Source organism: Ailuropoda melanoleuca, chromosome 7 (genome assembly GCF_002007445.2).
Source record: "Ailuropoda melanoleuca isolate Jingjing chromosome 7, ASM200744v2, whole genome shotgun sequence".
Lineage (NCBI taxonomy): Eukaryota > Metazoa > Chordata > Mammalia > Carnivora > Ursidae > Ailuropoda > Ailuropoda melanoleuca.
In genome coordinates this window covers 4,430,765-4,454,339 of record NC_048224.1, presented here as the reverse complement: position 1 = coordinate 4,454,339, position 23,575 = coordinate 4,430,765, and the positions used below count along the sequence as shown (strand labels likewise).

The window sequence follows — 23,575 nt, the reverse complement described above, 5'->3', positions numbered from 1 at the left end:
ACACTTCCTACCTCTACATGAAATGAACAAGATCCACTTTATTTTTTAAAAAAATTCTTAAAAAAGAGATCAAAGCAGTTTAAATAAAAGCCACATTACACGAGCGATAAGATTAGATTAGAGGCTAGGATTTTTTAATTAAGTGTATTCTGTTTAGTGACTCTGCTTTTGTTGAAATGGAAGTTATTGAACACCTTCAGGTAATGTACTGATGGTATACTAGAAAGTACATAACTGAATTAACAACAATTTAAAACAGTGCTTACTATCTGTTATTTGTGGATGAGATATTATTTTGTGACTTACCTATATAATAGTCTGAAGAGACTACTGAGGGAAAAAGTGTATAAATTTGCAATACAGATAAGAAAATGCCACATTAAAAATAGAGCCTTGATTGATACAAAATTGACAGAGAAAACAAAAAATAAGGAGCCTGTGTCTAGTTATAGTATTCTTTTTTTTTAAGATTTATTTATTTATTTATTTGACAGAGACAGACACAGCCAGGGAGAGAGCAAACACAAGCAGGGGGAATGGGAGAGGAAGAAGCAGGCTCCCAGCAGAGGAGCCTGATGTGGGGCTCGATCCCAGAACGCCGGGATCACGCCCTGAGCCCAAGGCAGACGCTTAACGACTGAGCCACCCAATCGCCCCTAGTATAGTATTCTATAGAGTAAATAGAACAGACATTAAAATGACTAGAAAAGCAAGATAGAAAGCTAACCATTGTTTACTAGACCATAAATCAGAATAACTGATTGAAATGCTATGTTTTTCCTTCTCTTTCATCTCCTCTTCACTGAAAAATTTTGCCCAAAACTGACCATATAGTGTGTGTTTCGAAATTTTTCTATCTATAGGTTCAGGGAGCACAGATTCCCCAAGTGTGAATATTAGAGATAAGCATGCCCTTCACCTTCTTGACTTAACTGCAGATTTATTAGCAAGAGGATCCACTTACCCTTAGGTAGTATGACATAACAAAGCAGATTTGTATTATGCAGAATACATTTAAAAATAAACTTGTATTTTATAATAGTTTCAGGTACAGGAAAGTTGTAAAGATAGTGCAGAAAGTTCTTATATATCCCACAACTAATGTCTCCCAATATTAACATTCTCTATAACAACAGTTTCATTCACTACAACAATGAACCAAAATATACAAAAAATGAACCAATATACATTTGATTGTAGATAACAGAAGACTAAATCAAAGTAGTATGAGTAGTATTAATAGTAGTAGTGGTGATAACTGAACAGTCTAAGGATAATGCAAACTTTAGGCATATTTGGAACTAGGTTTCAAACATTGTCATAAAAATTCACCCCTCTTTTTTTTTCTTTTTGCCATAATTTCACTCTGCATTCACTCTGTTGGCATCATGCAAACAAAAATTCCCAACATAGAGGAAGTATGTGCATAGAAGCTTCAAGCTCACATTTACATTCTCAGTAACCCTGATACCCTTGTCTCCAACAGATATTGAGATTGGTCTTCAATGGACTGCTTCAGGTCATGCGATCCTTCCTGAGTTAATCACTATGAGAATACACTTGGTCTTAGCCAAAAGGCCAAAAAGTGATAGTCAATCACCATGAGAAACTGAACATGTGGATTGACCAGAGCAGCATCACATCCCACCCCTGGATCCAGGAATGAGGTTAGCTTTCCTAAATAACTTAACCCAGTAATGGGACAGATGTTTCTCAACAGTAAATTAAGTTGCTGAAAGGAGAAGGAATATACACTGCCTATCAAGAAGACAAAACCATCTGATCTCTACTATAATGTGCATGTGAGTAGGAATCTTAACCTTGAAAAAGTCTCCAAACATACTTGTCTGCAATCGTATTTAGTAAAAATTGAATCTAGAAAAAGGTACGGTTGGGTTTTTCTATTTCTATGGAAATGGTAAAAGAAAGAAAAATATGTTCTTTTCCTTTGTATTGGTTATCTTGCACGCTGGTTATCTCTACTTTTAAGGAAAAATAAGAGATTAATACAGGCCCAGAATTTAATGGCTATTTCCTTCACTGCTTAATAACATAAAATACCCCAAATTCCTCTAGCAAATATTTTTCTGATACTCTATATTCATAGTGTGTTACAAAAGAATTAAATAATAACTCAATATAGTTCAAGTTTTCGTTTAGATTGCAAGAATTTTCCTTCACAGAAATAGCAACCATAGTTAATACTTAATGTATGGTCTAAGAACTGTAAAAAATATTTATAAATAAGATATTTTATAATTCATAGGGCAACCAATTAAGATAGTGCAATGATCAGTTCCTTGTTACAGAGGAAACAATGAAGTCAAGGGACAAAGTAAAAAGTCAGAACATTAGTAAGTAGTTTTATCAGATGACATTTAAATATCCCTTTATGTCTTCTTTGCTTTCCTGTTCCAAAGGCATTTGGGTAATTTTGCACCCTCAGGCACAGCCACAGAAATCCCCTTTGTGTGGATTCTGACCAAATTCAAAAGGCTACCACATTATTGTTCTTCTCCTCATAAACCCTATCTATAACTTTGGCCCTTTTCCCAGATTTCCTGTTAAGCTGAGGCATAAGACTCCATGGGAGCACCTGGTGCTACACCAAAGCAACCTAGAAGTGGGAATAAATTATAACCCTGAAGGTGAAGCTTTGATCAACAGGAGACCGGAGCAAGAACAGAATAAATTCTTCTCCATTCCTCTCCCATGCATAGCCTGTCTGAGGAGCAGTCATTAATAAGCCCTCTTGGGAGATATTCCCATGAGATAAAGCAATCAATCACACTGAATACTGTGCAGTGGTTAGTTTGGGATCGTACCCCTGTATCAGCTCTCCCTTTCTCCTTGTCTCCCTTCCCTTTGCTCTCAATCCTGTTGCCAAAGATCATACTCTTGAAGAAAGCATTAACACATAAGTTATTGCTTCAGGCTCTGTTTCTAAGAAACAGTCTAAGACAGTTGATATTAGCAATAGCCCCAGAAAGTGGACCCTTAGGATAATTTATTAAAGCTGTATTACTGACCAGTCTCATTGCAATAGGGATCTCCTTGCTAGTGTTACAGAGGCTGATGATTAGCTCTGGCATAGCATGACATCATGATTACTAAGGCTTTCCCATGTGGTTAATTGGGATAAGGTGCAGGTGGAAGATAAGACCTTAGGATATGCAGAGGCTGTATGCTTATATGGTATGGGACAATGATAATTATAGGGACTGCAAACTGGGCTGGCTTTTGTTAATGATACTGAAATCTTTGAAAGAGAAAATTATAGGCTTAAAACAGTCAATTGCCAACTTGAGGTACTTTGTGAAAGCCAGAGGCCCTGTATGGCTTCATTTATGCAGAGCTTTAACATCTATGGGTGCAGGGCACTTTGCAGAAAATCAGACCCAAGATTTAATTTTAAATGTGAAAGAAATACAAAGGAGACCAAATATGTTGCCTTGAGAGTTCTCCTCTATTTAGTTTAGGATGGCAGTTGGAAAAGAACAAGATTTGGAGAATTGAGATGGGGACCTTTTTTTTGGATAGAACTGAAAATTTTGAACTGCAAATTCCCCTGAACGAAAGCAGAAACAATTTCTCCCCCTTGACAGAAGAAAGCGGTTTTCCTAGCTTGGAGTACGTGTGAAGAACTCATGGAGGCAGATGCCTTCCAAAATATTGCTTGTGCTTTTCAGTAGCTGCCTGGTCAACACTTATTTCCAGTCCCCTTACAAAGCAAGGGAATGCAGTACACTCTCCAGGACAAAGTCCTTTAATCACCAATTGCAATTGTAGGACCTGATTGACATGTACAAGATAAGAACTGTGGGATAATTGTGGAAGTAGATCCTAAAAGTGTCAGAGCGTAGTTGTAAAATATTAAGTTTGGCATGGGTTGACTTCCCTGGGAAATAGACTCTGAGATGGAGATTTGCATGCAAACTTTTACTGAAGAGTGCTCTTGGAAATATCACTTGTTAGCTGATGAGGAGAACAGTACTGGGCAAAGGGAGAAACTGAAATGCTGTGATACAGTTGAAGAGGGGGTCTCAGTCAATCCCACGAAGAGTTCTGGACCACCTAAGTTGTCTGAAGTTGAATCCAGGGAAAGGGCCTTTGAATTGCATCATAGACCTGCCGTCTATGTGTGGTGACCACTGGTAGGAGAAGAACTTGTTGAGGCAGCTGTCCGTGGCCGAAGGCAATACTTAGACTCAGCTGTGAAGCATTGACCAGCACTGGCAAGAGCCAGGGAAAATCATACCTCAGTCCTGAATACAGAACTGGGAAGCACACAACAACAAACACAATAATGTGGGAGAATTTATTGGATTTGAGCCACTCATTCCTAAAATGACAGTCCATACTTGATGTAGAGGCAATCCTCAGAATCTGTTGAGGTCATTCTTTGAAGCCTGAGCACAATCTCAGCCTACAGTAAGTGAGGTGGGAATGTCAGTACTTTCCTTGCCAAATATGAAGGGAAAAAGAAATAATAAAGGAAATAGAGATGTTAGGACGGATTGTGATGTACAACTTGAGAATGTACCATCAGATTATTTTCCCATAATATTCCAAGAGGCCATTTCCTTCACTGGGGTAACACAATATGGAAACACTGCTACGGCATGAAGGAGAAACGAACTTAATGTTTCCTGTCCTCTGTGGGATTGAATGGAAGATGATGCCATGCAAGTGTGCTCTCCAAGGTAAGGAGGAATAATTGGATTCTGAAATGGAAAAGTATAGGTGGAAGCAATTAATGGTCAGAGGCAAGATAGATTTAATTACTCTAATAGCTAAGGTGGCTATCGTGGAAATCAGGGTGTTGATATACATATCTGTGATGATAGCAAATAGATCATAGTGTCCTAGAGAAAAGATAGATAAGTGGAATAGTGTGTCTCTTGACCTATATAATAAAAAAAAATAAGATGATAGCTTTTGTACTGATAACTGGCATCAGCCATCAAAATGGAAAGTTTTCCTCACAAAAATTCCAGACTTAAGTCAGTTCACAGACCAAAAAGCCATAGATTGAAGGCGAATCCAGGACCCTTTGAGAATGAACTCTACCATATTAACACAAGTAAATTAGATAAATACTTCCCTGATCTTTTCCAAAAAGGGCTTGTGGCCAATACTAGTATAACTGTAATAGTTGGAAACAGGAATTAAGGATTGATAAATAAAGATTCTGAACTGAGAATGATAATGGAGGAACTGAAATATCATGACTAAGAGGCCTTGGATGCCTGATGATAGGTAGAGTTTTGGCCCAAGACTGTCACAATGCAATGTGTCTAACTTGTCCATTCAACTAACCTACAGTTATTTCCCTGGTCCCCAGGTGGATAATTGAATTCTGATATACTTAACACCTGATGGAATCCTCACATAGATCTATGATCTGGGGAATAAGAACCATTTTGGTAAAAAATCAAACAACACTGTGCTTGCTTCTGCAGCACATATACTAAAATTGAAACGATACAGAGATTAGCATGGCCCCTGCGCAGGGATTACACACAAATTCATGAAGCGTTCCACATTAAAAAACAAACAAACAAACAAACAAACAAAAAAAAAAAAACAAAGAACAACAACAACAAAAAACCCCAAAACAAAAAAAGCCAACTAGAAGTTCTTCTCTATCCTGGAGAATATATAAAAACAATACCATATTGCAGGAATCACAATGATAAGCATCACCACCAAATACTTAAGGAAAACAGAAGTATTGGTTCCTATGATATTCCCATTCAATTCATCTACTAAGCTGTTAGAAAAAAAGTCAATTAAAAAAAATTGATCCCAGGGGCGCCTGGGTGACTAGGTCAGTTAAGCGTCTGCCTTCCACTCAGGTCTTGATCCCGGGGTCCTAGGATGGAGCCTCACATCTAGTGCCCTGCTCAGTGGGGATTCTGTCTCTCCCTCTGCCCCTCCCCTCTCTTGTGCTGACTCTCTCTCATGTTTTCTTTCTCTCTCTCTCTCAGATAAATAAATAATAAAAATCTTTTTTTAAAAAAATTGATCCTGACTGATAGATGGCTATGGAATGACTACCTTTCACTTAAGTAGGATATAGCCCCAAGTGCACCTGCATGCTTAATATGCTATACTTATTGATGCAATACCATATTCCCCTGGCACCTGACACACATGAATTTATTTGGCAATTACATTCTTCTTGATTCCAACAGAAAGGAGGACCAAAACTAGTTTGCCATCACATAGTAGGGGTAGCATAATAGAGGCAGCATACACCGGTTGTCAAAGGGCTATGTTAAATAATTCTCACGCTCATGTTATGTTCTGCATGAACGCTGATCCTATTGTTATTCTGCAAAACATCATGTTGGGTTATTATAATTATGCATCACGCTAATTGGACCCAATATCAGGAACTAACAAGTGTTCTATAAGCCCTAGGAAGATATCAGAATGCCAGAGAATGAAGAAAAATTCTGTCGAAGATGCAATGGCCTGCCATATCAGGGAATACTTTAGGGGTTCAAGTCAACTAGAACATATCAGAACATTTTTTCTAAGATGAATAAAAATGTAATGCACCTCACATTTCTTACTTATAGTACTTGGTGGGCCTGTTTGGATTTTTTGAGGCAGCATATAACATACTTTAAAAATGCTGTTATGATCTATTTATTGAATGACTCATAAAATGGCACTTTTTACAAGACTTACAGCAAGAAAGTATTCTGCAAAGTCAAGACTGTGGTGCAAGCTGCTCTCTCACTCAAAGTATGTGACTCAGAAGATCTGATAGTGCTAGAGGTATCTATGGTATAGTTAAAATGCTATCCTGAATCTCTGGCAAGCCCCTGTAAGAAAAACTGATGTGTAGAATCATAGATTGTAGAGTTATTTTTTCATTGAAAAAAAATAACTTCTAGTATTCCACTAGGGCTTAGTATGGAAAGATCCTGACCATGGGATGCCAGATGTCTGTGTAACCACACTTCCTCATTCTAACTTGGGTATTATTAGACCTGCTGAGTCATAAGTTTGAGAGTGTAAAGCAGTAACCCATCATACAATACAAATGGTATATGGGATTTGATCTGAGCAGATCTAGAAAGCATGAAAAAATCAGATGAACATGTGGTCAGAACTATGTCATTAACCTCAATTGCATTGACATTCCCCTTCAAGGTCATACCTGTGGCCTTCTGGGAGTATTTCCTCTCAACAAATAAAATGAGGACTGCTTCACAGATGAACTGGCTTAAAGGAGATGATGTCCCTAAAGGAAATTTCATGACTGATTGGATACCTCTTAGGAAAAAAGTGAGGGCATCCTACAAATATGGATGTACCATGTTATATTCAGTAGCCTGGATATTAAGGAAAGTGTCAGTAGATTTGAGGATTGGTCAGACAGACACTTCTCATGTGCTGCTGGAGGTTATCTCAACCTCACTATCTCTGGCAACCTTGACTCTTTGCTCCAGACTAAGCCACTATTCTGATAACCCACTGTGTGTGCACTTCAGCCACCTTCATCAGGCATAATCAAATTGTGTCTTATCCCATGGATATTCTGAAAACCACTTATCTCCTACTTTGGCACTCTCCTATTCCTTGAAGAATGAGAGGCGGGTACATTCAAGGCCACCACATATGCAACCCAGAAATGTAAATGAAATCACAATATAGTAGGTGAAATTTGATCATTAAAAGGTGGGAGCCAGAGGATAAATTCTATTCCAAACCTGAGAATAAACATCCTAAGCAAAGTTTATCTTTTGGATGATAATCTCATGAGTTTGAGTCATCTTGGCACTAAGTGATGGCCAGCTTAGTAACACATTATTATATTCGCTCTCCTCTTTTATTTCTCTTTGCTTCACTTCTGTTTTGAGTAAAGTAGTGGATGGCGCTGAAAACTTTGCTTCAGGTTCTGCTATGTGGGCAACACAGCTAAGATAGAGAAGATAAGAGTTGAGACCAGGCAGCCAGACCCTTAATTTGCTCTTAACTACTACTATCCAGGGATACTTCCAAGGTCAATGGCCCCGCCTCCATTTGCCCTTGTGTCCTGTGTTTAAATAGTCTAAGTAAGCATACCACTTTATATTACTCCTATGCTTTGTACATTTTTCTTAAGAATTATTATGTCTTCGAGAAATTAGATATTGTAGTCTTTAAGAATAGGCCGTCATCTGCTAATTAAATGCTACTCATCAATTCTCTGTGGTAATTTTATTATGTACAGTATAGTCCATTAAGAATTAAACTGAAACCACCATCTACATTCTACTTAAGATTAATTGCAACTATGGTGTCTCAGCAAGGCATGAAAACTTAGTGCATTGTCAGTAGTGATGGTACTAAAATATCCCTTAGGCTGACATAGTGAAATATCTCCATTTTAAAAAAATAAACATAGTTTCTAAAGAGGAGAAAGTTTCTTAAGAGGAGAAAGAAGAAAAAAATAATATAAAGAGAAATTAATATAACCTTGAGTTAATCATATCAATTGCCAAAAGAGGAAAAAGGGAGCTGTCTTAAAACATTTTTAATAAAATATATTAACAAAGAATGTTTTAAAAATGAGCATCTGTTATAAAACCAAAATACTTCTCACAAATTTATTTCATATGTTTGTTTGTACCAAGCTAAGTGCTAAAAATTATTTGTGGTACATTAGAATAAAAATATATGCATCCATATAAACACACACAAACAAACATAATAAAAGACAAAAGCCCAACAGTTCTAAGATTCGCTAGCAATCAGGACAAAATGGAAAGTATATTTCTTGTCTACTGTCAAGGAAGCTAACACAAAAGAGAAAATATATTCTTTTTCTTCCCCAGACCATATGCTTAATAAAGGATATATACAATAAATTTTAATGTAAAAGACTTTAATAAAAAATACAGATTTTTGGGGGCGCCTGGGTGGCACAGCGGTTGGGCGTCTGCCTTTGGCTCGGGGCGTGATCCTGGCGTTATGGGATCGAGCCCCACATCGGGCTCCTCTGCTATGAGCCTGCTTCTTCCTCTCCCACCTCCCTGCTTGTGTTCCCTCTCTCGCTGGCTGTCTCTATCTCTGTCAAATAAATAAATAAAATATTTAAAAAAAAAATACAGATTTTTGGTGACTATTTTATTGCAAATAGATGGCTATTTTTTTTTTAGAATAGATGGCTATTTTAAAAAGCAACCAAAGATATCTTTAAAATATACACAGTGCTTTCTCACACTGGGAAATTTATATTTGCAGTCAAAATGAGAAGTATCCTTTGTGAAATCTTTTCTTTAAGCTACTTAAAATCATTATTATTTAAAATGTATCTCGTGATTCTGGCAGTGACCTCTAATGTTAAATTTCACAGAACAGATATAGAGATCCAGAGAGGACCACAAAAGAGGAAAGTGATTTGTCACATATTTCTTTAGTCTTTGGCTCCCTAATTATTATTTTTTATTATTTTACTCTTATTGAAGGAGTTGAGTATGTATCCCTTTTGAAGGAGCTCTTCAGTGTAGTAAAAATAGCTTATTCCTTTGGCTTTGGTATAGGACTTAAACCTAGCTTCAGACATTTAATAGTTACATGACCTTAGGTACATAACTGAATTTGTCTCTGTGCCTCAACTTCTGCAAATATAAAAATAAAATAGGACTATCTTTTTAATGTAAACATTAAATAGAAAGCACATATACTGCCTTATTTCTCCTTCCTTGTAATTCCAGGATTCATAGCAACTAACACAAAGTCACTGGCTCAGAATCAATGTCACTGACACCTCTGTTAGAATATTTAAACTTGTATTAGGACATACAAGAGATTAGCAACTGAATAAAGGAGAAACAAAGTATTTTTTGGATCAGTGAGTACAGTTTAAGAAATAACCATCAGTTATTCTTTTTGAGCTTTAAATGTTTCGATAGTGGTAAAAATGACCAGAAATCGTTATTCTAGATTACTGCTTTCTACTTTGATTGATTGCAAGAATTTGATTCATATATAGAGTGATCCATTGATTTGAATCTCTTTTTATGTGTATATATGTGAATTTGAACTAGAATTTTGAATACATATTGCATTATGATGAAGTTGAGTATAACATGAGAATCATATCTAATATCGTGTCCCCATGATTTACAAGCCAGATTTAAGAGGTCTTTGCTTCTTTTCCATACCAACCCAGTTTTTAAAAAGAACATTTTATGCTTTCCTTCCTATTAGAATTTGAGCAAAATTTCCTTATCCCTACTGCCTAGCACAACACAGAAAGAAAAAGTACAGAATTAAAATCAGACAAACCTGCACCCAAACCCTAGTTGCAGCACATACCAACTATAAAACCAGGGACAAGTAATTTCACATCACTCAAATGAGACTGACAGTACCTATCATTCTTAGTAATCATAGCACTTTGAGATAAAGCACCCAGCACATAGTAAGTTCTCAACAACCAATAGCAATTATTATTAGATATTTCTAAATGGTTAACAAACATAAATAAATGAGGCAAAAGAATCAAGCATCTTATTTAGGTCAAGGTTCTTTATTTTCCCCCAATGTTCACCTTAGTGACCTAGCTCCAAAGAAAAAGAAAGTATTGTTAGTAACTGGGGTACAATTTTATACCACTGATTTCTTCCTAGCTTCATTCTTTCCCTTTAACCTGCAACATAGATTTGACCTGATAATAACGTACAATATTCTCTCTCTCTCTTTCTGCTTGAATTTTAAACCTTAGAAAGAAAAAATAATAATAATTAAAGAGGGAAGCAATGTAGGGGAAATAACTGAATAAAGAGCTAATACAGCAAATATACCCTAAGAAGCCTATCTCATATATATATATATATATATATATATATATATATATATTCTTGCCTTTCACACTTTAAATATTATTAATTTCTGTCTTCTTTGTCTTTAGTAATTTCCATAGGAAAAATCTTTGTAATCTAACTGATACCAAAGATGTGAGAACAATGAGCAAAGTAGGTCAAACAGATAAGGTGGTATTATTTTACCAGACTTCACTATTTGATTGCATTTTGAGTTTCATTACACTATGTCATGCTATGGATTTAAAAATATAAGCAATATACATAATTATAGAATGCTTGATTTAATTGCTTTTAGAATAGGCAAAACATAAGAAAACTTGGTGGGTTTTTTTTGTTTTGTTTTGTTTTTTTTTACTGATCTTACCACAGGAAATTTTTGTGCTCTTAAAAACATGACCAAACAATAGCCATTATAAAACCTACATGCTTAAAACAGCAGCAACAACAACAATAACAACAACAACAACAACAACAACAAATACCAATGTATTTTTTTCAACAGTTAGATGTCCCTCTCCCTATGTCTTTCAGCCTTATTTCCACTACTGTTCTGGACATTAATAAACAGCAATATATATTATTATCTTGCTTCGCAGCACTTTGCTAATTTTCCAAAACTGGGTTTTTTAATGTGCAAAGATGAAAATTATTACACTTTTTTAAGTTGATATTTTTCTTTACCATCAAATGGTCTTTCTTTGGGTATGATTGATAGTGAATTCTTCTATTGTTTAAAAATTAACTGTGCTTGTGTTTGACAACCATTAAGCAACTCACGAAAGTACAGAAGTATCTTTTATATGACCACTAGCGTTAGACCAAAAGAGTCTATGAGATCTCATTGAAGATCCCCTTAGACAGCAATCAGTATCAGCATTCAGAGACACCTCCAGCCTAAAGAATCCTGGCTTGGTTGGGAAATACTTTGCAAAGTAAATTACAATTGCTGAGTTTTGCTTTTAGCACCTTCCAGGTCATGGATCCTGAGGGGTGTAGAAAAAAATTAAAGAAGATTACAGTTCTTTTACCTGAAACTAATGCACTCTCAACGTTTCAAATGAAAATTCGCTTAATTTACAGCATTAGGAAGCATGATATGAGAAAAAGGAGAATTTCCCCAAATAATAAAAGTCATTTTCATTTTCCCATGTTATTTGACATTTATTTATCGAGTCTTGACTGGGAGTATGGCATAAATAAGATCTCAAATTAATCATTTGGAGATTGAAATCTCATTACCAGTGTCAATTTTAAGTTAAGAAACCGTAATATCTGGGTGACTTGGATTTGGTTGAATAGTCACTAATTGAAATTGCTTGCCAGAGAACACAATAACTTCATGAAAAAATGAAGTATGTGTTTTATGCTCTTATAGCTTTGTTTTCAACATCCAGCGGTAACAGCCAACCTTAATATCTATTCCTTCTATCCTAATCATTGTGAATTCATCTCTTAAGTACTCTTATACTTACATTTTGAAAATACAAGGATTCATATGGAATTTCTGACATGTAAATCGTCTGTGAGGGAGTAGCAGGGATTATTTAAATGCCTTATATTGCTTTGAGTATATCCTGTCTAAAATCTAAAATAAAAGTCTAATTCAATATTTTAAATTTAAATTTTTGAACATAAAGAGAAGAAAATGTAGGCATATGGTTTTTTTTAGAACTTTTAAAATCATTTTCAAGGTTACAATATTTTCAAGGTTGCAATTGTTACAATTATTTTGTTTAATGCAATAAATAGATGTGATGTAGACCTTTTTTCTTTTCTAAACACTGAACAAAATGAAACATAAAGCCACTCTGTATTAGGAATATTTCCTTCCATTCTCCTCTAAACATCTTGGGTATTTAATTATCAACACATCTGCACATACTGCCCACATAGAGTGGTGTTAGTCCTTTAAGATCATTTAGAAATTTCAAATCGAAGAAGAAGAAGAAGAAGAAGGAGGAGGAGGAGGAGGAGGGAGGGGAAGGGGAGAGGGAGAAACAGAAAGAGAAGAAGAAAATTATCAAATCATTCTAGTAAGAAAAACTAAGAATTTGTGATGCTGAACTTCTACCAATGCTGTAGTCACGGTTATGTATTCTAGCCAGATTATAGGAATTCTCGGAATAAATGCTTCTGAATTCCACAACTATGTTGGGACTGGTGTATCATCGAGATGGTCAACATATCAGGCTCTAAAGGGTAGGGTAGCACCTCAAATTTTCCTTCTCTCTTCCTTAATCTCATTTAATCTCAGTGTCCTGATTTATAACACTAGGGGTTTTAATATGCACCTTTTACATTGTAAGCAGACACTACATTAAATATGTATGTTAGGATAAGCTAGGTTATGTAACAGTAACTTTTAACCCCAGAATGTCAGTAATTTATAACAATAAGATGTATTTCCCTTTCATGTTATTTGTCTATTGTCAACTGGGTGAGGACTCCATTCTTACAAGCTTATGGAATGACAATAGAGCTTTCATCACTGTACAGCAGCTAGTAGCTTTATTGCATGTTGTCCTCAATTGGAGAAACAAGTCTATGGTGTCTCCATCAACACAAATATGGCTGGTAGGTGTGTCAGAGGGAAAGAATGAAAGGCAGTGAAAAACACTCTGACCCTTAAAGACTTTTTCTCACATTATTTTGGCAATAGTAATCATATAGTAGTATGTCTAACTACAAAAGGTGGGGAAATGCATTGCTGACATGTGATGAGATGGATATTTGTAAATTATTTGGTGAAAAGCACTAATGGCCACATGTAAAACATATAGCTTATTGACTAATAGCCCATAGTAAGCACTAATTATTCCAACTATTGTAAAAGGCTTTCATTCGTTCGTTAAACTTAATTTCATTGAAAATGTACTCAAGTACTGAGGTACTAGGAATATTTGGATGCATAAAACAAAATTTCAGAATTTTAGGACCATGTTGTACTAAGTGTGGTGGGAACGGTGTTATTCAATTTTGCCTCCCTTTACAAATCATTTCATCACAGGTTTTTTTTATTCCTTATGATCCATTGACAACTTCCCAAGCAAAGGCAATACCTGAGTCTCTTTTTGCCAACAGTTGTCATTTTCCTTATTCTTAACATTGTTAATATCCAAATCAAAGTCCCATCTGAGATATTAATCTCTGTTTCTTGTCCTCCTTTACTTCATTTATTTTTAGCTCTCCTTGAGTCACCTTAGGAACTTGTCAACAAACAACCTCTTTGTCAAGTGTGGTGCCATTTCCACTCCCACCAAAATCTCACTTCACCATACAACACTTCTATAATCACCAAAAAAACTACTCTTTAGCCTTCTTTTTCTCTGTAACTCTTCCCATTCTTTCTGGATTCAATTAACTCAGTTTCAAGCTTACTTTACTTTTTTAATCATTTTAGTGTTCTCCTTTTATTAAAATTCTAATGTGTCCAAATGTTTTACTGAAACTGTCAACCAATATTTAATCCTGAATCAACCTCATCTATCAGTTCTACACTCCAGTTCCTGGACCAAAGAGCACTTAGAGAGAAAATCACAAAATGAACGAATATGACCTACTTCAAATATACCCTCCCTAGAGCCTTGTGAGCATATGTAATCTGAACCGTTTTACAAAGAAAATTAATGCACTGTCATGAATTCTCTTTTTCCTTCCTTCTCTACATCATTGTATGTATTCTTCTTCTCCCTTCTCTTTATATTATTCTATAAATCTTTCCTAATACATTAAGCTTACAAATTTTCTGTCTGTAAATGTGACATCATTGTCTCCTCTTGCCTATGACTTCCTTTATCTTTAAGTCATTCATTCTTAGAGTCACAGAATTTTTATATCTAAATATAACTTAAAGATTATATTTGAAATCTGGTTCAAATTTGCATTTGCATATATCTGTCAATACAACCTCCCCTAACTTCTCACTAAAATACTCATGAAGGCTCAGAAGGAAATGAAAATTCACATCATTGACAAACACTATGTTTGGCACATAATCCAGTACCAAAATCTGAAATACAGATAAAAATGAAATGGGAAAAATTGGCAAGAGGAAAAACAATATCAAGAACAAGAAATCACCCTCAAAATAACAATCCTACTAGATTTTAGCTTGCAGTACATTCTAACCTCATCTCATTAATTTATGATAAATATCATACTTTGCATCAATCTGAATACCCACACCAATGAGGGGGTTTGTCATTATTTTTAAGTATTTAGTGAAGAAATGAAAATGTCTGTCTCATAGTTGGCACACATAATTTATTGATATCTTGAGGTATAATAATACACACAATTACCTTAATATCTGGCAGTGAATATAAAATGTATATTCTCTAAACCCATAGTTTAAATGGCTATAGAACTGAAAGTGAAATAAAACTAAATTTCTTTTACAGGGTAACAACTTAGTTGATGTGCATATATCCTGATGACTAATAACAGATTTTTGTGCATGATTTCTGTCTGTCGTATTACTGTTATGTCTCTCCTGTTTTCTAGGTGCAGCGTCATCCTCTTCCAAAAACATAAGTTATTTCAAGTAACATGTATTTTCAGGGGATAAAGTTTTATCTCATAGTGAATATTGTCCATCATTTCTTTTCCAAATGAGATATTTGTTTTGCCTTTTTTCCTGATGTATCTTAAAAGTGATAAGTCATTCTTTTCTGGGGACAAATTTTTTTCTCTAAAATGATAATCTTCAATAGCTGTGAAAAAATGGGACCCAGAGAACCTCCTATTTTAGAGTTGCAAGAACTTACTGAACAAAAAGTACTTCAGCTTTGTTTACACAGCAGATCTTGTAAGTCCTTAGAGTTTAATGTAGATGATGAAACATTTTCTTCCTTCTTGCTGCTGACAGTTCTATGTCTTTTCCAAGTAGAGCCAAGAAGCCAGTGTGACATATTTTCATCTTCAAGTCACAACACTTACCAGAAACAAGCAACAAGCCTCTCAAATTACATTTACACGAAGGTAGCAAGACAAGTATAATCTAACTATCAAAAGGATGGTTCACTAAAGTGCTCTAGCTATTGCCTGCACAACCCAGGTATAATTTGTCTTGACTTGATTTAGACAGACAAAGCAGTCCTAAAAACAGCAATAGTCAGTTACCCACAGTTTTAAATACAAACATCATCAGACAAATGACTCTTGAGGGGCAAGGTCTGCTTTGCAATGCTTTGTTTGAAAATCTGATTTTAAAAACACTCTATTCACTAGAGGAGTCATGTTTTAAATACTTTTTAACTGTTGTTGATCTGTTTCAGTTACAGAAATTTGATACCTTTTCATGACTATGAAATTGGTAGTATCTCTTTTAAAATTATATCAGGTTAAACCATATAAATTCGTTGACATTTGACTTTTTTTTTTTTTACTTAAATAAAGGGTGATTTATGTGGTCCAACTTAAGAATCCATTTAATTACAAATTCTAGGGCAACTCTCAAGTTTCTCAAAAAGAAAACTTCACTCATAAAGCTTAGTGACTAGCTTAGGGTCACATGATAGTGATAGAATGATTAGAATGATTCTCACCATCTTCTAAGTCATACTAATTTTTTTTTTTTTTTAGTTTATGTGTCCCATGTTGTCTCCTCATTCTAGACCTCAGCACTTGCTGTTCTTTCTGCAGGAATGCTTCCTTCCTCCCACATTTACCAACTCATTCTCATCCTTTGGTTCTCAGATTACAAAGCCCTACAAGAGAGAAGCCCTTTCCTGACACCTCCAAAACTATGTCACATCCCCGTTGCTTACCTTCCATTGCACATCCTCCTTTGTGTAACTTTCACTTATGAAAGTTATGCAACAAACTGTAATATTTGGTTTGTTGCCAGTCTTTCATTCTAGATATATGAGAGCTCCATACCTGGAATCATGGTCACTGGGTTCCACAGTTCATGACTCAATAAATTGTAAGATGTTCAGGTGTTTGCTCTACTTGTTTATCACAAATTCATTCTTAGCATTCTGAAGAATTAGAGTTTTAACCCCCAAACCAATAAACCAGAATACTACTAAATCATTTGGATTATATTAATGTGTTAAATTGTTCACTGAATTTTAGTTAAGTAGAAGAATATGGGATTTTTGTTATTAACTAGTCATCAACAAGGAACTTTGATATTAATAAATTTAGGCATTTTGACAAATATTGTAAATTTACCTTTGTGTTTAAAATGCAAAGGTTAAAAAACTATTTTTTTTCTCCATACTCAAGTTACAACACATATAGGCCTTGGGATGATTTAGGCTCTTCCTTGAAATCCCATGTGGAGAAGAAAAAAAAAAGAAATCCCATGTGAATGTGTTGTAACTTTTCCTAGAGAAGGAAATGTAAGCTTATTTAGTTGACAAAAATCACACAATAAGTATTTGCATTGTATTGTGTTGCCTTCTTTAATGTTATAGCAGCAGTGTCTTCACTAATTTTTAAGTAAGCTTTTATTCCAGTGGATAGCTTAATTAGACATACACTAAACCATCCAGTAGAGAAGCTAATTACTTGATTGTCAAATGAAATAACAATTTCCCCTACAGTGAAAGCTCCATAACTGTAATTAGGTTATGTCATTCTTTATCCTGAAGGTGATATTAAAAATACAAGATGAGCCAATGCTATCCTCTATATTTTTCTCTTTATAGCATGATGCTAAATTGCTACCTTCATGTTAGATCTAAGACATCAATAACAGAACACCAAGGGCCCTTCTGATGCTCAATTACATTAGTTTTGTGGATATTAATGTAGATCTCAAAAGAGAAGTGTTTGCTGACTAATCATTTATCATGAAACAGATTGATGAAAATTTATTGAAACTTCATGGATAACAAATAGAAAATAAAGCAGTTGCAGATTTTAATAAGTGACTAGGTATTTTTTAAATATATATATCCTTTCTAGTGTTTTGCATATGTGAACTTCAAACAAGAAAAACATAAAAACACTGATAAACTCTAAATAAAAATAAATTGCAGAAAATAATAAATGCTGATGATAAATTGAATTTATCTGCTTACTATACTCCCCAAATTGGTTATTTTTAAAAACTGAACAATCTTAACAAAAATAACAACATATCTCCATATATGTGAATATAATTAGAAAAGGAAAACAAAACAGCCCTTGTCCTACAAATGATCTGGGTAAATTTAAGTCACGATTAAAGAAGAAAACACGGGTAAAGTAACTCTCTTGGATGAAGGCTTTCCTGATTCTAAAATAGGTCACCTGTCAAGAAGAAGATGGATGGGGGCGCCTGGGTGGCACAGCGGTTAAGCGTCTGCCTTCCGCTCAGGGCGTGATCCCAGCGTTATGGAATCGAGCCCCACATCAGGCTCTTCCACTATGAGCCTGCTTCTTCCTCTCCCACTCCCCCTGCTTGTGTTCCCTCTCTCGCTGACTGTCTCTATCTCTGTCGAATAAATAAATAAAATCTTTAAAAAAAAAAAAAAAAGAAGATGATGGATGGTTTCTTAGTCATTATTATACCATGTCCACCACAAGAATCATATGTATGATGCAATGGAACTGTTACCTAATGGTATTTTGACTTGTAATAGATTTTTAAAAGCAGTTTGAACATGTGAAGGAAAGCTATCTTCCCTCCATATTACAGAGAAAAATGTATGTTTCTCTGTTTACGATGTTTAGTTTGATCATTACAGAAAAAAAAAAAACGCAATCAAAATCCCAAGCACTTTCTGAATGACATACAGAAAAATTGAGAACCATAAAAATAACATAAACTCCTTCACTTAGAAGAACACAAAGTTGCACGTGTACCTATGAACATATGCACACACATCCAAGGTGTGACCATAAATGAGCAAGTTCAGTTTTTTTGCACAGATGGAGATTTTCTATGCTGTATATTTACATATGTAAGTTGTGTATATGTATATTTGTGTATATTTGAAAAGACTTTAGTCCAGAAATCTAGACAGACCTTCTGATTGGACAGATTTGACTGATTTTCTCTTATCTGATTACTTCAAACAATATAAACTTCTGCTGTATTTCCTTTCTTCTCTGCATATGGTTATTTTTTTAATTTTGCTCTTTATGCTTTATGTAAGAATTTTTACACTTCTTTTAAAAATTTTTATTAACAAACAATCCTGTATAGGGAAGATTTCATAATTTATATTTTCATATTTTTAATTTCAATTTTTTGTTTAAATTCTAGTTAGTTAACATGTGTGGTAAAATTGGTTTCAGGTGTAGAGTTTAGTGACTTATCACTTACATATAACTCTCAGTGCTCATCATCCATTTAGCCCACACCCCGACCCACCTCCCTCCATCAACCCTGTTTGTTCTCCATCGCGGAGTCTCTTATAACCATAAGAGACTTCTCTCTCTCTCTTTTTTTAGCCTAACCCTATGTTCATCTGTTTTGTTTCTTAAATTCCGCATATGAATGAAATCATTTGTTATTTGTCTTTTACCCTTGTTCATCTTTTTTTTTTTTTTTTAAAGATTTTATTTATTTATTTGACAGAGACAGAGACAGCCAGGGAGAAGAGGGAACACAAGCAGGGGGAGTGGGAGAGGAAGAAGCAGGCTCATAGCAGAAGAGCCTGATGTGGGGCTCGATCCCACAACGCCGGGATCACACCCTGAGCCGAAGGCAGACGCTTAACCGCTGTGCCACCCAGGCGCCCCCCTTGTTCATCTTCTTAACAGTACAAGGAACAGTGAATGTTTATATATAAGTGACCGTTCTTTATAGATTCCTTTAGTTTCCTTGAAGAGTTACTGATTTTGTGTGGCTTTCTATGTAGGCTTCTATATTATTTCTATCATATGTATACTTAAGAGAAGTGTGTAATATAGTACTGCAAACTGAGCAGCAATCAATTTAAGCACTTAACAATTTTACACTTTGAAAGAAAAATAGTATCTAATTATTACTTAGTTTAATTTGGTAATAATGAGCTTGACAATTATTTCACATGTTTTGTATTTTCTAAGATGCATGTCTATTTAATTTTTATAATTTTATTCGCAAATATGTCTCAGTGGAAGAAGTTGAAAGTTGTTTCCTATGCATTTGCATTTCCTGTTTTTTTTCTTTTGTTTTGTTTTTCATTTTCTCTTTGAGTTCTCCAACTATTTAGATGGGCTTTTATTTTGTTTGTGTCTTTCTTTCTCTTCTTTTCTTTCTTTTTCCTTTCTTTCTTTCTTTTCTTTCTTTTTCTTTCTTTCTTTCTTTCTTTCTTTCTTTCTCTTCTTTTCTTTCTTTCTTTCTTTCTTCTTTCTTTCTTTCTTTCTTTCTTTCTTTCTTTCTTTCTTTCTTACCTTTTGATACATGGAGCAGTATGTGTGAATACATGCTCACAAAGACCTTGAGTAATAGATGTTATTGGACACATAAATATTAGAACTGGCTATCAAAAGCAAGGCTACACTCTTAGGAGATGTGCTATTTTTATTTGGCATCCCTGAATCACTCTCTGCCATTTTCACCCCATCTTTGTCCCTGGAGGCTGAACTATGTGGACTCCCTCAATGGGTCCCTATGTCCTTCAGCTTGGAGTAAGGAAATTAAGGTCACATTATTTGTTTTCTATTTCCCTCCCTGAAGAGATGCCAAGGACTAACTTAGTCCCTCTACCAAAGTAACAGTGTTGGTCAGGGGACCCTCTCCATTGAGTCACTCTGTCTCCAGGTTCAGATGGTCACTTTTTCCTTTTGATTTTCAGTGGCAAGATAGCTTCCTCTCATTCTTACAGAAGTCGGAACTATAATTCAATTTTGTGTTTTCTGTTTTAATGTACTTTCTGTTGTACTTTCAGTAACATTTCTAATGAACAGTATACATAGGTTTTACTATCATTCAAACACATGAATGATAAAATTTATTTTGCCCTCACTCTTTTTTTTTATTATATTATGTTAGTCACCATACAGTACATCCCCAGTTTCCAATGTAAAATTCGATGATTCATTAGTTGCATATAACACCCAGTGCACCACGCAATACATGCCCTCCTTAATACCCATCACCGGTCTATCCCATTCCCTCACCCTCCTCCCCTCTGAGGACCTCAGTTTGTTTCTCATAGTCCATAGTCTCTCATGTTTCATTCCCCCTTCTTATTACCCCCCTTTTTTTTTATCCCTTTCTTCCCCTACCGATCTTCCTAGTTCTTATGTTCCATAGATGAGAGAAATCATATGATAATTGTCTCTCTCTGCTTGACTTATTTCACTTAGCATTATCTCCTCCAGTGCCATCCATGTTGCAGCAAATGTTGAGAACTCGTTCTTTCTGATAGCTGAGTANAGTAATATTCCATTGTATATATGGACCACAGCTTCTTAATCCGGTCATCTGTTGAAGGGCATCTCGGTTCCTTCCACGATTTAGCTATTGTGGACAATGCTGCTATGAACATTGGGGTGTGTATAGCCCTTCTCTTCACCACGCCTGTATCACTGGGGTAAATACCCAGTAGTGCAATGGCTGGGTCATAGGGTAGCTCTATTTTTAACTTTTTAAGGGACCTCCACACTGTTTTCCAGAGTGGCTGTACCAACTTGCATTCCCACCAACAATGTAGGAGGGATCCCCTTTCTCCACATCCTCTCCAACAATTGTTGTTTCTTGCCTTGTCTATCTTTGCCATTCTAACTGGCGTAAGGTGGTATCTCAGTGTGGTTTTGATTTGAATTTCCCTGATGGCTAATGATTTTGAACATTTTTTCATGTGTCTGTTAGCCATTTGTATGTCTTCATTGGAAAAGTGTCTGTTCATATCTTCTGCCCATTTTATGATTTGTTTATTTGTTTCTCGTGTATTGAGTTTGAGAAGTTCTTTGTAGATCTTGGATACCAGTCCTTTATCTGTGGTGTCCTTTGCAAATATATTCTCCCATTCCGTGGGCTGTCTCTTAGTTTTTTTGACTGTTTCCTTGGCTGTGCAGAAGCTCTTTATCCTGATAAAGTCCCATAAGTTCATTTTATCTTTTGTTTCTCTTGCCTTTGAAGATGTGTCATGAAAAAGGTTGCTTTGACCGATGTCGTCGAGGTTGCTGCCTATGTTCTCCTCTAGAATTTTGATGGATTCCTGTCTCACATTGAGGTCTTTCATCCATTTGGAGTTTATTTTTGTGTATGGTGTGAGAGAGTGGTCAAGTTTCATTCTTTTGCATGTAGCTGTCCAATTTTCCCAGCACCATTTATTGAAGAGACTGTCTTTTTTCCACCGTGTTTTTTCCTGCTTTATCAAAGATTAGTTGCCCAAAGAGCCGAGGGTCCATTTCTGGGTTCTCTATTCTGTCCCTTTGGTCTATGTGTCTGTTTTTGTGCCAGTACCATGCTGTCTTTGTGATCACAGCTTTGTAGTACAGATTGAAATCTGGCATTGTGATGCCCCCAGCTTTGTTTTTCCTTTTCAACAGTTCCTTGGAGATTCAGGGCCTCTTCTGGTTCCACACAAATTTAAGGACTATTTGTTCCAGTTCTTTGAAAAATGTCCACGGTATTTTGATCGGGATATCATTGAAAGTGTAGATTGCTCTGGGTAGCATGGACATTTTAACTATGTTAATTCTTCCAATCCATGAGCATGGAATATTTTTCCATCTTTTTGTGTCTTCCTCAGTGTCTTTCAAGAGTCATTTATAATTTCTAGAATATAGATCCTTTCCGTCTCTGGTTAAGTTAATTCCCAGGTAACGCATGGTTTTTGGTGCTATTGTAAATGGGATGGATTCCCTAATTTCTCTTTCTTCAGTCTCATTATTAGTGTATAGAAATGCAACTGATTTCTGAGCATTGATTTTGTATCCTGCCACATTACTTAATTGCTCTATAACTTCTAATAGTTTGGGCGTGGATTCTTTTGGGTTTTCCATTTAGAGTATCATGTCATCTGCAAAGAGAGACATTTTGACTTCTTCTTTGCCGATTTGGATACCTTTTATCCCTTTTTGTTTTCTGATTGCTGTTCCAAGGACTTCTAGTACTGTGTTGAATGATAGTGGTGAGAGTTATTTTGCCCTCACTCTTAAATGACATTTTAACTGCTATACAATTTTAGATTGATAAATTATTTTTCATCAAAATTTATAAGATACGACTTTACTTTTGTCTGGCATCAATTGAATCTGATGAGAATTCAGCTTTTAAAATAATTGCTGTCCCATTGTGTCTTTTCTCTTTTCCTATTTCTTTTTCAAGATTTTTTTTTATATTTGATGATCTGGAGTTTCATTAATATTAGCAAAAGTATATCTTTATTTTTGTAAGTACTGCATGGAGCCTTAAGAATAGTATTAATCTGAAGAAACATATTTTCTTTAATTTTGGATTAATCACTGGGCAAAATGTATATTCTCATGATTCCATAATTTCACAGTTTAAATTATTTGCTGGATACTAAACTAAAAGTGTAATTTACAATGGAAGGATAAGACCATGACCCAACAATCCAACAATCCCACAATCAGTGATACAATCACTAATAGGAGATATCCAGACATCATGTGCCTCTCTGTAACCCATGTTGTTTCTCCTGTTCAAAGAATCCTAATTGTATACTTGTATTCTTAGCAAAACGAGAGATGCTTTTCTGAAATAGTTAATTCCTAACACAATACAGTCATGTGTAACAATGCAGAAAAAAATTGGAGTTAAAAGAGAGTAATTCAGTACCTTACTAGGTACTGCAAGTAACAATGGTGCAAGTCATGAGCTCTTAAAATTTTGTTCACAAACTCCTCAC

General features: G+C 35.3%; 1 non-coding gene across 1 annotated transcript; it reads left to right on the top strand.

Annotated features, from left to right (window-relative positions):
• Positions 1 to 5,446: 5,446 nt before the first annotated feature.
• LOC117803249 lies at positions 5,447 to 5,550 on the top strand. Its single transcript, XR_004626937.1, has one exon. It is a non-coding gene; the product is annotated as a U6 spliceosomal RNA (small nuclear RNA).
• Positions 5,551 to 23,575: the final 18,025 nt, after the last annotated feature.